We start from the raw sequence: 14,414 nt of genomic DNA, 5'->3' as shown, positions 1-14,414 counted from the left end.
ATACCATACCATACCATACCATACCATACCATACCATACCATACCATACCATATCATATCACAAATCCTGGGATTCATCTCCTCCAGCCACATGTGCAACACAGCAGTAGCAGCAGTCGTGAGATAAATTCACCTACGTCCCAGTTCCCACACCTCGTGTGTGTCTTCTGCTTTTACGTATAAAGGGATAGTAGTCCCCACTTTGCGAAGCTAGGCAATTCTATCGAGAGAAAGATGCCACACTCTCTTTGACAACTTAAAATAATAAACACCGTATTTATTACTTTAAGTATTATAGGAAATGTCAGTGATGAGGAATACTCTGAAAGCGATGGAATCCTTTACTGAAATTCCACCATTCAGAGATATCCAGTGTCTGTGTCTGGCTACATACTTTATAGAAGCGGAACCATATTAAACATATGCCACATTTTACATTAGAGCAAATGTGCATATTTCATTATTCAGCAATAAGAGGGGGTGCTTTCCCGGGTCTATTTGCCTTCCTTCCTTCCTTCCTTCCTTCCTTCCTTCCTTCCTTCCTTCCTTCCTTCCTCCTCTTCCTTCTATTTCTTCTTCTTTTTTTGGACATGGTTTAATAGGTAATTTTCTTTGTGTTATTTATTACTAGCAAAAGTTTTATTAGACTACAGATTAAATATAGCTGAAAATATTTTAGACAATTAAAAATTATAACTTCCTAACATTGTTCAAATCTGCTGCTTATCATGGAGTCAGAATCAATATGGTTGTTGTCTTTGTTCTTTGGGAAGTGTTCAGACAGTTGGTGGGCTGGGAGGAGATTGCTGCTGAAGCCAGTTCACAGCTCCCAGGGGAATGTGACAGGGGACCTATATGTAGTCTCTGATTGCAGCCTTCCAGGACAGACACCTACGCTGAATCTTCGTAGATTTTTCTTTTTCTTTTTTAATCTTGCTTTTTTTTCCTTTTTCTTAAAGCTTTTACTTTGAGACACCATGGGAAGACCTTCTAGGTTCACGTGGAATGTATAAACATGATCACAAAATGAGCATGATCAGAAGCATGGATGCCTGCCAGCTAATGCTGACGCTCGGATTCTGGGAGTCTGACATGATACAGGGGCTGAAAGGATCGATTAGTCTTCCTCTCCTTCCTCACCTGTTCCTTCATCCAAATCCACACCAGTTTCCTCATGATCCTCCTGTAGGGCAGCCATGACCTCACGGGCCTCAGAGAACAGCTCTTCCACGCCTTCACCCACATACCAGTGCACAAAGACAAGCTTGCATACATCAGATCAAACTTGTGATGTAGACAAGCCCAGGCCTCAGCAGTGCCTGTGGTGTTTCTTGGAATGCACGCAGCTCTCTGTACCTTGGCCAGGTCTCCACCAGGTACCACAGAGAGAGGGTGGTAATTAATGCCAACCCGGAACCCAGTAGGGTACCAATCCACGAGCTGGATGCTGCACTTGGTTTTGTTAGCGGCAATGGCAGCATCGATATCTCTGGGAACTTTGTCTTATCAGATTTATTTTAAGAAAAGCTCATTTTTCAGAGAAACTATTGGGAAGTCTTTAAAGCATATATACAATATACATACACATGTGCACATGTATACACATACATGTACACACATACACACACACAGAGAAACAGCCACACATGCACTGAGTTGGTTTAAAGGCTCATACCAAGTGAGTATTTATATCTTTCTCTTAGCTGATTCTAAAAGCTTCCCCTCTTCATGTTCAGGGTTTTACTCTGCTCTGTTCTTGTGGAGAATTTAAGGTCTCATCTATAGAAGTGGCAATGTTCCCTCTTGACTTTTATCGTTCTCCTTCCCATTTTGTGTCTTTTGAGTCGAAACATAATTCATAAAACCTAAGCCTCTTTTATGAAGGTGTATCCAAGAGTTATGTTTTATTTTCCTTTCATTTTGTTGTTGTTTTGGATTTTTGAGACAGGGACTTACCGTGTAGCCCTCCCAAGACCGCAGCTCACTATGTGAATCAGACTGGCTTCTAACTTGGATATCTGCCTGCCTCTGCCTTCTGCATGCTGGGGTCAAAGGCGTATGTCACCATGCCTGTCTGTTTTGAGCTATTTGTAAAAGTGTTTCCTAAGAATGGTGTTTGAGTGTGTTGCGAGGTTTCCCCCTTAGTCTTCAGGTCCTCAGGGCAAGCGTTGCACCTTCTCTTGCATAACTAACACACATGAAGAAAACAAGACATCCACATGGGCTAGGATGAGACGTGAGGGCTTCCTAGGACTGCTACCAGGGTGCCCTGTACTCAGCTCCAGCTCCTGTCTCCCTGGGACAGTTTCTTGACACTTGTGAGAATTTAGCAGTAGGTGCCTCATACCCATCCTAATGCTTGTGCAGACTTCAGGTAAGACCCCATTCCCTTTGGGATCCTGGTATCCATGTCGGTTCTTACACCCACACGCCGAAGGTCCAGGTGACATGAGCTCACATGTGACGACCTTCATCGATTCGCTGATGCATCTTGGAAGTCCTGTGAGTGAAGGGCTGGGACTATCTCCATTCTGTCGAAGACAACTCAGATCTGTAGAGATGAGACATTGCCTTTAAGACTGTAGCTCAATTATTCACCTAAATGTGGGGTCTGTCTGAGTAGCCTGCTTGCTAGTTCTTAGTTATCACACTCACTCTCTGCATCTTTCTCCCAAACACCTTCTGGAAGGGCCAGAGTTGAAAGCCGTCAGAAGCATCTGAGCGACCCTGGGGATCCACTGTACTGGGACTCAACCTAAGTTATTTCCGTTGATCCCATCAAGATGAGACACAGGCTTAAATGAAACAGATGTGGTAGGACCCCACTGTCAAGGTTACAGCTCCAAACCCAGTCATCGGCTCATGCAGGGTTCTATCCAGTCTTTCAGATCACTGTGTAGGTAATAGGTTATAGGTGATTACAACTCTGTAAGAGGGAAAATACCAAGTCTTTAGCTTGACGATGCCAGTCCAGCCTTGCAGGATACATGCAGCACGTTGAGTGTGCACGCTCTTGTCCGCACCTTCTGGCTGCAGTGAGGAATGAGCAGGGAAGTAGATGTCACTCGGACTTGTTTTGCCAGATGGATTGTTTACATTATCTAGCTAATTTAGAGACACTAAAGCGTGTGTGAGCGGCCTCACCGTGTGTATGAAGGTAAGTAATATCCAGTCACTTGCAGTAGTCACTTTACTGAGCGTGTGACTCCCTCTACCACGGCAAGTGTTCTGGATATCTGTTATCTAAGAACATGGTATTCCGAGATGACTGTCAAATATTACTAGGAGAGCAAGTGTCACACAGCCCTTGAGTATGGGTGAAGAAATTGTAACCTGGATCGGTTACATATAATTAATCCAACAGGAGATTTTCCCTTTAGTTTCATTCTGTTCATGATCTGATCTTTGACCTTTAGGAAGCTCTATAGCTACCTACTTCCCTGCCTTGCTCCCATAAAATAAAGAAAAAGGAACAGTTCTGCCCTATAATTAACCCCCTTAAAGGAAGTGAAATAATTTTGCTGTGTAAGCGTATTTGATTTTTCAGTGTATCAATTTAAATATTAGTAGCCATTTGTTCATTCTCTGCCTCCTTTTTTTCTACACAGTTTCACAAAATGCACACCAAGCAGATGGCACAGACAGCACATGGGGTATTTACAGCCAGTACAGTAGAGAAGGCATATGTGCTAAGCCCTCCCATACCCACTCCCCAGGAGCCATTAACACATTCATTTAGATGAAAGAGTCCAGGGTTTTTTGCCTTGGGCATTTCTGCTCTGCACCCTTGAAGCATCACCATCTGCCGCCCCCTCCCCCCAGAGGCCTGGCACCTTCCCCTCCCGTGACCCAGCCATGCCCTGTTCTCCCTGAGGCCCCTCACATACTCACAGAGACCGGGCGGATTGCAGCTGCTCTGTTTCTCACTTCACCCTTTTAGCTCCAGGCCTGTCTGGCTTCCACTGGGAACTAGGAAGCTCTTAAGGAGCCTGCTCTTGGGCAGGTTCGGTTCCACACGGCTCCTTTTATACGTTTGAACGTTCGCTGTTCACACATCTATGTCCTTAAGCATGTTCACTGGGCATCAAAACAAAGATTAATTCTTTTGAATGCAGTTTCAAAACCAGCATTCCTTGTGAGCCAGGCTCCTTTCCCGAAGTCCACCAAGGGATTCATGCGCATGTTACTCCCTTTTCAACTATCATCCCTGGGCCAACAATTATTATAGTTATAGAAATATTTCTACCCAAGATAGAGTCATTTCTACTACTATTGTCCTCTGAAATTAAGACAGAGACAGACAGACAAGACACACACAGGGAAAGAGACAAAAAGAGACAAAGAAAGACAGACAGAGACAGAGAGAGAAAGAGACAGAGAGAGAGAGAGAAAGAGACAGAGAGAGACAGAAAGAGAGCGCTGTAGAAATGGCTCAGTGAAATGCTCAGTGAGCAGCCAGCCTCGCTGACCCACTGTGTCTGTATTTCATATCACTCCGGTCACACTGTGGATCAGTCTGTGAGCCCAGGTGGGCTGTTGTCTTAGTCAGAACTTGTTTTCAGTTGCCAGAACAGAGGCTCCATCAGGTTACTTCAGATAAAGAGTTTATTGCTCTTTATAAAATTACTTTTTATATATTTAGTATATAATACAAAATATATATTTATGTATAGTATATATCCTATATATGTTAATTATATATATTATATGTCTATATATTTAATATATTTTACTTTATATATATTTAGTGTACATATTTAGTATATTTAAGATATAATATAGTATATCTTTTATACTACTGTATAATTACATCGTTTTCCCTTCCCTTTTCTCCCTTCAAACATTACCCTGTATGCCTTCTTGCTCTTTGAAATTCATGTCCCCTTTTATCATTAATCATACTTACAAAGTATATATATGTGTGCATGTATATAATATATACACACATATATATTATATACACACACATATTATATATATATATACACACACACACACACATACACACACACATATATATCCTAAACATATATAATGTTACTTGGATATATGTTTTCAGAGCTGGCCACTTATTATCGGATAACCAGTTGGTGTGCTCCTCCCTAGGGAAGACCATTTCTCCCACCCTAAGCATTTCTTATGTTGCCTGTGGTTCTTTGTGTAGGCTTGAGGCCCGTTGTGCTCCTCTGCCGCCTGTATGAGCGTCTCTGTCTTGTTGTCCTTGTTCAGCTCTTGTTAAGAATTTTTGAGACTTTATGGGTGTAGCTTCTGACATTCCTAGAAGGCGCAATCTTGTAGCAAACTTCTTGATTCTCTGGCTCCTGCAGTCTTCTTACCCTGTTTATGTAATAATTCCAGAAGTGTTTTGTAGATGGCCCCTTTGGGGCTGGATTCCACAATTCTGCATTTAGATTGGTTGTGGTGTTCTATAATGGTCTGCATTACAAAGAGAGGTTTCCTTGAAGAGGGGTAAGGACTACACTCATCTGCAAAGTAGATGATTTCATCTTTCTTTATAGTTTGTAGCTCTTAAACTGAGAGATCTCACAGAATATAGGAACAGAAAATATCACTGAGGAGCCTCTTGGGACCTAGGATGTCATTAGAACAGAACCACAGCCTCCATATCGTGTGTCTTCTTGTCTGTCTTCTCCATTCTTTGGCTCTGTAGAGCAGCTTTAGCCCTGTGGGACCTGGCCCCAGTGGATCACACAGTACCCAAGGATGCATTGTCAACTTAGCCAGGATTAGCCTTCAACTCCAGATTCTTGTAGAACAATCTGATTGGTTTAGCTTTTTCACTGTAGGCCAGGCCATATCATCTGTAGGTTCCTGTCCAACAAAGGAATAGGTCTTAAGTCAGTTCCTGACCTCTGTCCAGTCATCTACAGTCACATGCCCTGCTGCAGAACTGTAGAAAGACTTCTAGAGAGGGTAAGGGGAGGGCAGTCACTCAAAAGGTGCAGTCTGAGAAGCGATGAACAGAAACCTTACAGTGTTTTGTTCTCAAACATGTCTCTTTGTGGAACTGGATCCCATTAGAATAAAGTGTACAGAAGTAACCTCAGCCGTGTTTTCTGCTGTTGGCTAGGCTTGCATTTGTAAATTTGAACACTATGCTATGTGCATACCACTCCCACCAGCAAATCAGCTGTTATATACTGTGTTATGCTTAAAGCCTTTGCTTTTGAGTATCAGTTTGATGACTTAAATAACATTAAAGTCTGTTTATTCTCTGTCATTCCAGCAACTTAGCAAGTCTAAAGAAATTCTCAAGTGAAACCATACATCATAAAAAGTATCCCTCTGTTGTTGTGTTTTTAAAACTGAGCCCCTAGAGTTAACAGCTGCTGACCAGAGCTGCTGATTGTTCACTTGTCGGTTCAGTGGGTGCAGAAGGCATGGAGAGCTGTTTCTGCCACACACATCAGTTTCTGCTGGACATGACTTGCTCCCAGTGCCAGTGGACTCCTGCCATCCACTGGGGAAAACTTCTGTTCATGCAGAAGCAGTAGCTCGTCAGTGTATCATGCAGCAATACAGAGAGTAGAAAACAATGGGTGCTTTGTAGAGACATTTGTAAAACAAGTAAACAGCAGTGCGCAGGAGAAGGATCCTAGTTCTGAGCAAGGTCTGCTGGGGCTGACACTTAGCACAGTGGCAGTGTGCAACACTTAAGCATAGAATATTTCGATTCAGACGTCTCCTCCTGAGGGTCCTGAGTAGGCCTAGCAGATGCCATGTTTACTTTCACTCTCAGGGTAGGCTTGAGTAGGAGGAAGGGTCTGCACACATTCGTGACGTGGGTTGGGCTTCTGGACTTGGACTGTTGGAGGGCACACTGTGCACTGGTGGCTTTGCTGTGTCCTGAGTTCTTCACTTGGTAGGAACCATGAGCACGCATGGGATGCTCGTTTTAAGAACTTAGAACTAGGGCTTTGGGTGGCTTAGGTTGGAACTGAGCTGCACAGAAATGTCAGACACACAGCTCCCGTGGGAGGCGACTGTTGGAAGCGATTCTGCCGACCCGTGCTGTGGAAATAATACACAAGTCACCTTACCAGCCTGACATCAAAAGGAGTCACAAACCGTGACAGATTGCCTTTGTAATCTGATTCCCCTGATGGTCTTGGATCCTCTCAGTGGAGGCCTGTGTGAATCAGAGAAGGCTTTTACAGACCTGTCTTCACATTCTAGTGACAGCCGAAGGGCCCTTGTTAGATCCTTCCTAAGGAGAGCAGCACTTTGCTTCATTCCTCTCCTTCATGTTTATGCTCTGTCACTATCATCTTACCATTAATATAAATCCTGGGACCTTAGTGTCTGATCATCTACCACAGGCATCTGTTAATTTATACACGAGACAGGACTCAGGCTACAACACAGTTTGCTAAAATATTATTACTCTCTGAGCTACAGCTCTCTGGCCAGAAGGGCAACTGCCTTCAATGAAAGACTTATTTCTTTATAAGGCAATAAAATTAGTCATTATAGCCTACTTGGTGGCAATTAGAACTAAAGCCTGGGTGTCTCTGACTCACGGCTATGCTTGTATGTATCAGTGTTTCCCAACCTTGACTCATTGGTATACCACATCTGCTACCTTACAAGTAATCTCTCAGAGTCATCCTTTCTATTAGAAGCTATTTTGTAAAGTGAAATTTCATGATTGCCCTAAGTAGAAAACCATCATCATTTAAGATAGATTGAGGTCTATTTTTGAAAATAAGAGATACAATGGAAATAAGAGAAGACCTGAGCCAATGACTGTGCATCTCTGGTGAAGGAAGGCTCATCTGGTGTGACACAGGAGTACCACAGGCATGGTGGCCGCAGGCATGGTGGCTGCAAGCGTGGCAGCGGCATCCTCTGCTTGAAAGGGAAAGAGGCGCTCATTTTGTGGTGATAGGTTATTTAGGGCCACCTGTCATGTGTGTGCTCTGAGATCACCTGGGCTGCCCCTAGAGCCACACACCATCCCCTGTGCCACTATGTAACAGCACCTGGCTGACAGAGAACTCAGGAGCCTGCCTCTTTCCTCTTTGCCAGAAGAAGCACACACCAGGATATTTGAAAAGCACTCACTGGATAACCCCCTTCAGCTGAGAGTGTCAAGCAAGCATGCTGCTTCCTGAGAACCTCTTTAGTTCAGCTGAAAGGTGGGATGAATCTGTCCCTTAAACTGTTTATACCTGGACGCACATTGTGCATTTGTGTGCTAAGATAAATCTGACTGTTAAACCGTACACGTGAAAAAGGAGAAGGGATGAAAAGGGGCAAAGGGAAGGAGAGAGGGAGGGGAAAGAGGGCAGGGAAGGAAGAGGGAGAGGAGGGGACACCCCCCCCCCAGCTTTGCTTGATGGAAGCACAGTGGCACCTTCCACTTGAAGACCTGGGTTCCTTCACTTTCAGTGGTTTTGGTTTTACTTCTAAGAAATGGAGCTTCGCATAAAACACATGGATCTTTTCCCTATGTGACTAAAGCAAAAATAGTGTTTCTTTCATGTGCCTGTGGATATTTGAGATGTAAGAATACATTTGTGAATGTATTTTTAAGACATACTTGCCTGAACAAAGCCATATTTTGGCAAAAATGTTAACAGTTACCTGTATGTAGCATCAGGTACTCTCAAGGGTAGGCATGAGATGCCGTTTCCTGCTGATGAAGCCTTTGGCACTCCCTGGTGCTCTCTGCCCTAATTTTCCACAGGCATTGTCCTCACACTTCCCTATACCCAGGCATCTCACCCTCTTCCCCTCGCCTGTGCCCCAGCAGCCTGACTTCTGTGAACTGCTTTGGTGGGTTCGTTTGCTTCCGGCTTGTGGTTGGGTTTAGCACTCAGATACTGGAACAAGGGAAGTGGGAGTATTGACACCCCTGGGGGTCCCTTTAGTGACAGCAGGGCAGGAACAGTTCTCATTGGGAACCCTCTAACCAGCTTTTTATGCCTCTCTGTCCCAGCTCAAGTGTCTGTTCTCGCTAGCTCTTTCAGGCCTTGGAATGTAATGGAGTCTGCTTTGACAGGCTTCCTGCTGGACACAGTAGGCCTTGTGGTTTTGCTGTGCCTTGCTCATTTTTTAAATACCTCATTTAAGTTCTCCGAAGACGGTCGTAATTGGAAGGTGCTGCCTGTCAGGGGAGTGCCTTGACTGACAGGGTACACCTCAGTGTTGCTGCTCTCCCTTTACAAAGCAAGTACACTTGCTTCAGAGGGACTCTAAACCTCTGTAGAGGCCTCCGACCTCAGCCATAGTGGGTTCCCTGTCAGTAGATTCCCAAATTACGAATGATAACCTAAAGGACACCAAATCCTGGGGGAGGGGCTGATGTCAAACAGGCCAGCTTAGCCTGGGCTAGGGAATCCGCTTCTGGTTGTATATCAGAATTACCAGAGAGAGCAGAGTGAGAAAGGGAGAGGGAAAGGGACCAACAGAGACAGAGGAAGGGAGTGAGAGAGATTGGCTAGAAATTGAGGGGTGAGTGCCCTTTGACCTCCCTACAAACAGCCCTAACACCAGCAGCAAAGGCCAGCTTCCTCTAGCTCCCTGCCTAGAAATTTTGAGATTCTCTCTTGTCATCCAGGGCCAAGCTCAGCATTGGTGGTGGCGTTCTACCATCCTCTAAGTCAGACAGTTCTCGTAGGCTCCCTAAGTGTGTCCCCAAGATATGAAATGCAATTACCTACATAATGGACATAGTTTTGTTGCAGAAAGTACATAAAGAAGCCCTGTGTTAAAATGAGTCTCTTCAGTAGAGCCCTTGTTATAAGCCCATGAAATGCTCAGTCTGTGTCTAGGAAGCACATGCCTAGAGAAAGCAGTGGCCTTGTGCTGACCCCAGGAAGAGAAGCTGGAACTTGGTGCCCGAGGGGAACAGATGGACATGGTGGAGAGAGCACCAGCGCCCAAGAGACAGGAGCTTGAAGCCTGCTTGGATCAATTTCTCCTGCAGTTATTGAGAGGAGTAAATGTAAAGTTCTTAGGGCATATGACATCTTCAGAGTGTTGCTCCCTGTCCTCCAGGCCTCCCCTCCCCTCCCCAATCAGAGCCTTAAACATTTCACATCCAAATCTCAGGACAAGTAGAGGTCATTGGCAGGTGTTGAGTCAGTGGGTCAGACCTAAGCGCCCTAGCTCCTTGAAATGGGTGTGCAAACCCAGCTTAGTAATGACAGACTGTCTTCAGTCATGGTGGAGCAGGACATGGGGCAGCTCTCTCTGCCCAGCAGCTCGAGGGCTGCTAAGAGCTCATTGCTACAGAAGGATTTTAAATGCTTTTCCTACTTTGCGGCGTAGTTGATTTTAAGCCTCTTCCTTTGGGGCTTTGGTGACGTCCTTCTGCTAGTGGGTGGCGGTTCTAGTTTGCTTTCGGTTGCTGTGACAAACAACATGGCAAAAAGCAACCTGGGAGTAAAGGGTTTGTGTTACCTCACACCTTGCAGTATAGCATGAAGCAAAGGCAGGTAGGGACCCACACAGAGGCCGTGGAGGAATGTCCATGGAGGAGTGCTGCTGACTGGTTTTGCCCCATCACTTGCTCCACCCACTTTCTTATCCAGTCCATCTCAGGGATGGCTCCACCCACAGTGTGCTGGGCTCTCCCATATCAATCAGGAAAATCCCTGTAACCCAATATGATAGGAGCATTTCCTCTGTTGAGGCTCCTTCCCAGATGACCCTAGTTCATGTCAAGTTTACAAGAAACAAACTAGCACAGTTACGGATATTAAGGAAAATGGTCGTCTTGGATGGAGTGTAGTGGAGACTAGGGGTTCTTCTAGGGGTTGGAGCTGGACTTCAATCACGACCCTGTAGGACATGCTGTAGTGTGGGAGGCACTTCCCATGGTTTGGGATCAGTGCAGTCTAGACTTGCTGGCTCTAGAGAGGCTGGGTGGCTTTCAAGGGTTCCTGGAACTAACTGTCTGTCTGTCTGTCTGTCTGTCTGTCTGTCTGTTTTACCTCAGTTCAGATACCCGGAATCACTGGAATGTACAGTTGTTCTTTGTGGACACCGGGTAGCACAAGCAAGAGTGAACAGCAGGGCTTTGAGTTATCCACAGTCTGGATTAGATGTTAAGGTCCCTCCAGACCGTACTGGAGTCTTAGAGCGCGGCCAGACGCTTGGGACAGTGGGAGGAGTCAACCGAAACTTCTTACTCTCATCCTCCATAACACTCCTTCCCTTCCTGTTGCTCCTTGGTGTGCGTGTGTGGTGTGTGTGTGTGTGTGTGCATGTGTCTGTGTGTGGTGTGTGTTTGTGAATCTCTGTGTATGTGTGTGTGGTGTGTGTGTGTGTGTGTGTGTGCGGTCTTCCATCCCCTTGAGAGCTGTTGTGAACACAGGAGAGAAAGGAAGTTCTTAGGAAAGCAGAACCAGTAGAAGAATCTGAGAGCCAACCCCCCTATCTTGCCCCCGCCCCAGCTTTCCCTTCACACAGCCTACATGTTTTTTCCACTTCAATATTCAGAAGGCTTATAATTCGATCATTTTAATTTGTGGTTGTAAATGACCTTTTATTTAGGAAAAACAAAAAGGCAGTTGCTTCAGAGAGGGTGGCTGAATCATTCACCAGTGAGTGACACTGTGAATCAACTCCATCCAGCTGACTGGGGGGCGCCAGGGTAAGGGGCTGTGGCCAGAAGGGTGGTAGGTAGACAGCTGGGAGCCTCTAGAGGAGGGGACGTCAGTGGCGTGTGCAGTGACATGAAGCCAGTAGGAGGACAGGAAAAGGGTTAAACAGACATGACAGACCCTTGTTCCTCAGCCTCAGAGGGTGAGCCAGTGCTGCTGTGAGTCTGGGTAAAGAGTAGTGGGTGGAGCAGCCTTCCAGCAGCACCGGCGGCGGCAGCAGCAGCAGCAGCAGCAGCAGCAGGGTGAGTCACGCGTGGGACGCCAGATGCAGCAGAGACATAAGGATGCCCAGTTCAACTTCAATTTGAGATGCACAGTGAAGCCAGATAGTGGAACACGCACCTTTAATTCCAGCACTTGGGAGGCAGACACAGTCTGGTCCAGGGCTACACAGAGAAAAACCCTGTCTTGAAAAGCAAAAAGAGAAAACAAGTATCGGACTCTTAATTCTTAACATAGCTCATCAGTACATCCAATTGATAACTGTGGTTTAAATAACATCAGGAACTGTCAGAGATACTTAGTGAATCATTTTGAATATGTTTGTCCCAAACTGTGCAGCTGAATTCAAGTTTAGTGTCATGTTCTGATTTTACTCGGTGATGTTTCTGCTTGGCTGTGCCCCTAACCTTTAGACGGCTCTGTGACACTGTTAGTAATGAAAAGGCCAGGCAGAGGGATTGTGGTTGAGAGCCTCTTAGTTGGTGGAAAAGTTAATGTTCCAAGCTTTGCCCATGGAGAAGACACTGTACAACCAAACTGCTAGCTTGCTGCTGGTGCTGTCTCAGTTGGCAGAAGGGCCTCAGAGGCCTCCCCAGATAAACATGGCCTGACAGACTCCTAGAAGTTGTTCTAGTTAGGATGAAGGCTGAGAGTCACCTCACCTACCAGCTTGCTTTTGTAAGGAGGCTGAGAGCTCATGAAGCAGAGGCTAAGGAAGCCTCAGATGGAGTCAGAGTTTCTTCACTGTCCTGAGTTCTTTCAGTGCTGTAACTCAGTGGATTCTTAGTAACTCCATACAATTTGTATCCATACAAACAGGCCCAGCTCCTTTGTGGTCACAGTCCTGATTTTTGTTAAGTTGTTGCCAGTTAACAAAGACTGGGGACCAGATTCTTACAGTGGGTGTGATAGGGGACATGTCATGTGTTTCCCAAACATAGATACTCAGTAGCATGAAAGTGAAACTTTGAATGTGGCCCCTTTCTGGCTCAACAAACAGATTCAGTGACTCCACAATGTACTGTTTAAATCTTATGTGGGACAGAAAGGTAACGGAGCTGTTGTTCGGCAGGCGGCTCTTCTGGAAGGTTTTACCTTCCACCTTCCATCCCCCTGGAATTTTGTTTTCTGGACTATGTGGATGAGCCCTCACCAGTGACATCTTGGTTTTCTCTTATTTTGGTGTCTGTGATGTAACTTCTTGGTTTTTAATTTCTCAGGAATGAAATGTTCTTTTAAAGTTTAGTTTCCTTTAGCAGCTTTTGACACAAACTGTAATTTGAGGATGAGGAGACATCAATGAAGTGAGTAGAAGTCAGTAGCTGTATCCACTGCAGTATTCCTTCAGGAAGTCAGCATATGGGAACTATTCAGAGGGAGTAAGGCTGCTCATGGGAAAGATGACCCTTTTCTGTTCTCTGTTCTCTGTTCTCTGTGTGGTTTATCTCACTTCTGATTTGTTATATATTTTCTGGTATTTCTTTGGAAAGTAAATATCCAATATCAATATAGTAGTGTTCTTTGTGAAGATACAATTCTGTATGCATCTGTCTTCCATGGATCTGCCTTTGGGTAATTCTTCATTTAGACTTGTTACTACAGACATTAAATTATCCTTGGCAAGTTGTTCAGTATCTTGCATTACCCTTCATCTCTGGGGTCCGTTCACACCTCTGCCAGGAGTCAGTGTTTCGAAACATTACTTCCCCCCACAGTTCTCAACCTGTGGGGTCCAGCCCCCACCGGGGTCACATCATATCCTGCATATTGACATTGTATATTTGCATTACAGTTCAGAACAGCAGCAAAATTATAGTTGGAAGTAGCAATGAAAATAATTTTATGGTTGGGGGGTCACCACAACATAACTGTATTAAAGGGTCACAGCATTAGGAAGGGTGAGCGCCACCATTCCATGACCTTAATAGCATGCGACTCCTCTTGACAGGTTGGAGAAGATGAAACAGATTATGACTAAAAAGCTAATGATGTGATGGCCGGGACCTCAAAGGCTTTGTAGGTTATAATCCTTACTTATAGATACTCTCAATAAACCCTAGATAGTACAGATAATTGAATGACTACCTTTATAGGTACCAAGTAATACAGTCTCCCGAGAATCATCTGAATTGGAAAAGCCTGAAATGATGAGTTGTGCAGAAAGATTGCTCAGAGAAACGAGGCGGTGCCACACACTCAGACGGCCTGGTGGAAGCAGGCGCTCTGATGTTTGGAGGCAGGAGATTCTGGGAACAGGTTTACTGGAGAGAGCAGGAAAAGCAGCAGTGGTAATTCTGACTTGTTTTAGCAAACTTCACCTGAATTTTGGTCATCTGGTATCAGACTACCATTTTCTAGCTGGCAAAGACATATATGTTAAGAAACCTCAGAGTTTTACATACTTTCTTCAAAGCTAACTGCAAGTCCATCTCGGTAAATAGCAATTAAGAATTCTTCCTTAGTTGATTAATGGTGTCTATTGAGTTCTATCTGCCAAATGGACTGCAAAGATACTGAACCTTGAGACGTGTTGAATGTTTGCCTTGTTTCCTCGTTGTC

General features: G+C 44.9%; 1 protein-coding gene across 3 annotated transcripts in view; it reads left to right on the top strand.

Annotated features, from left to right (window-relative positions):
- The window catches only part of Fyn (FYN proto-oncogene, Src family tyrosine kinase), a 193,331-nt gene that overhangs the window by 55,961 nt on the left and 122,956 nt on the right, over positions 1-14,414 (top strand). Inside the window, exon 1 of one of the 3 annotated variants that reach the window (XM_028769093.1) lies at positions 11,857-11,875. The exons of the other annotated variants lie outside the window; for them this stretch is intronic. The gene's annotated coding sequence lies outside the window, so the exon portion shown is untranslated. Of the gene's footprint in view, positions 1-11,856; positions 11,876-14,414 lie in introns of those variants that run through there. 3 annotated transcript variants of the gene reach the window in all.

This window comes from Grammomys surdaster, unplaced genomic scaffold, assembly GCF_004785775.1.
Source record: "Grammomys surdaster isolate TR1022 unplaced genomic scaffold, NIH_TR_1.0 190, whole genome shotgun sequence".
Lineage (NCBI taxonomy): Eukaryota > Metazoa > Chordata > Mammalia > Rodentia > Muridae > Grammomys > Grammomys surdaster.
The sequence above is the reverse complement of the archived record's forward strand: the minus strand, read 5'-3'. Positions and strand labels throughout refer to the sequence as shown.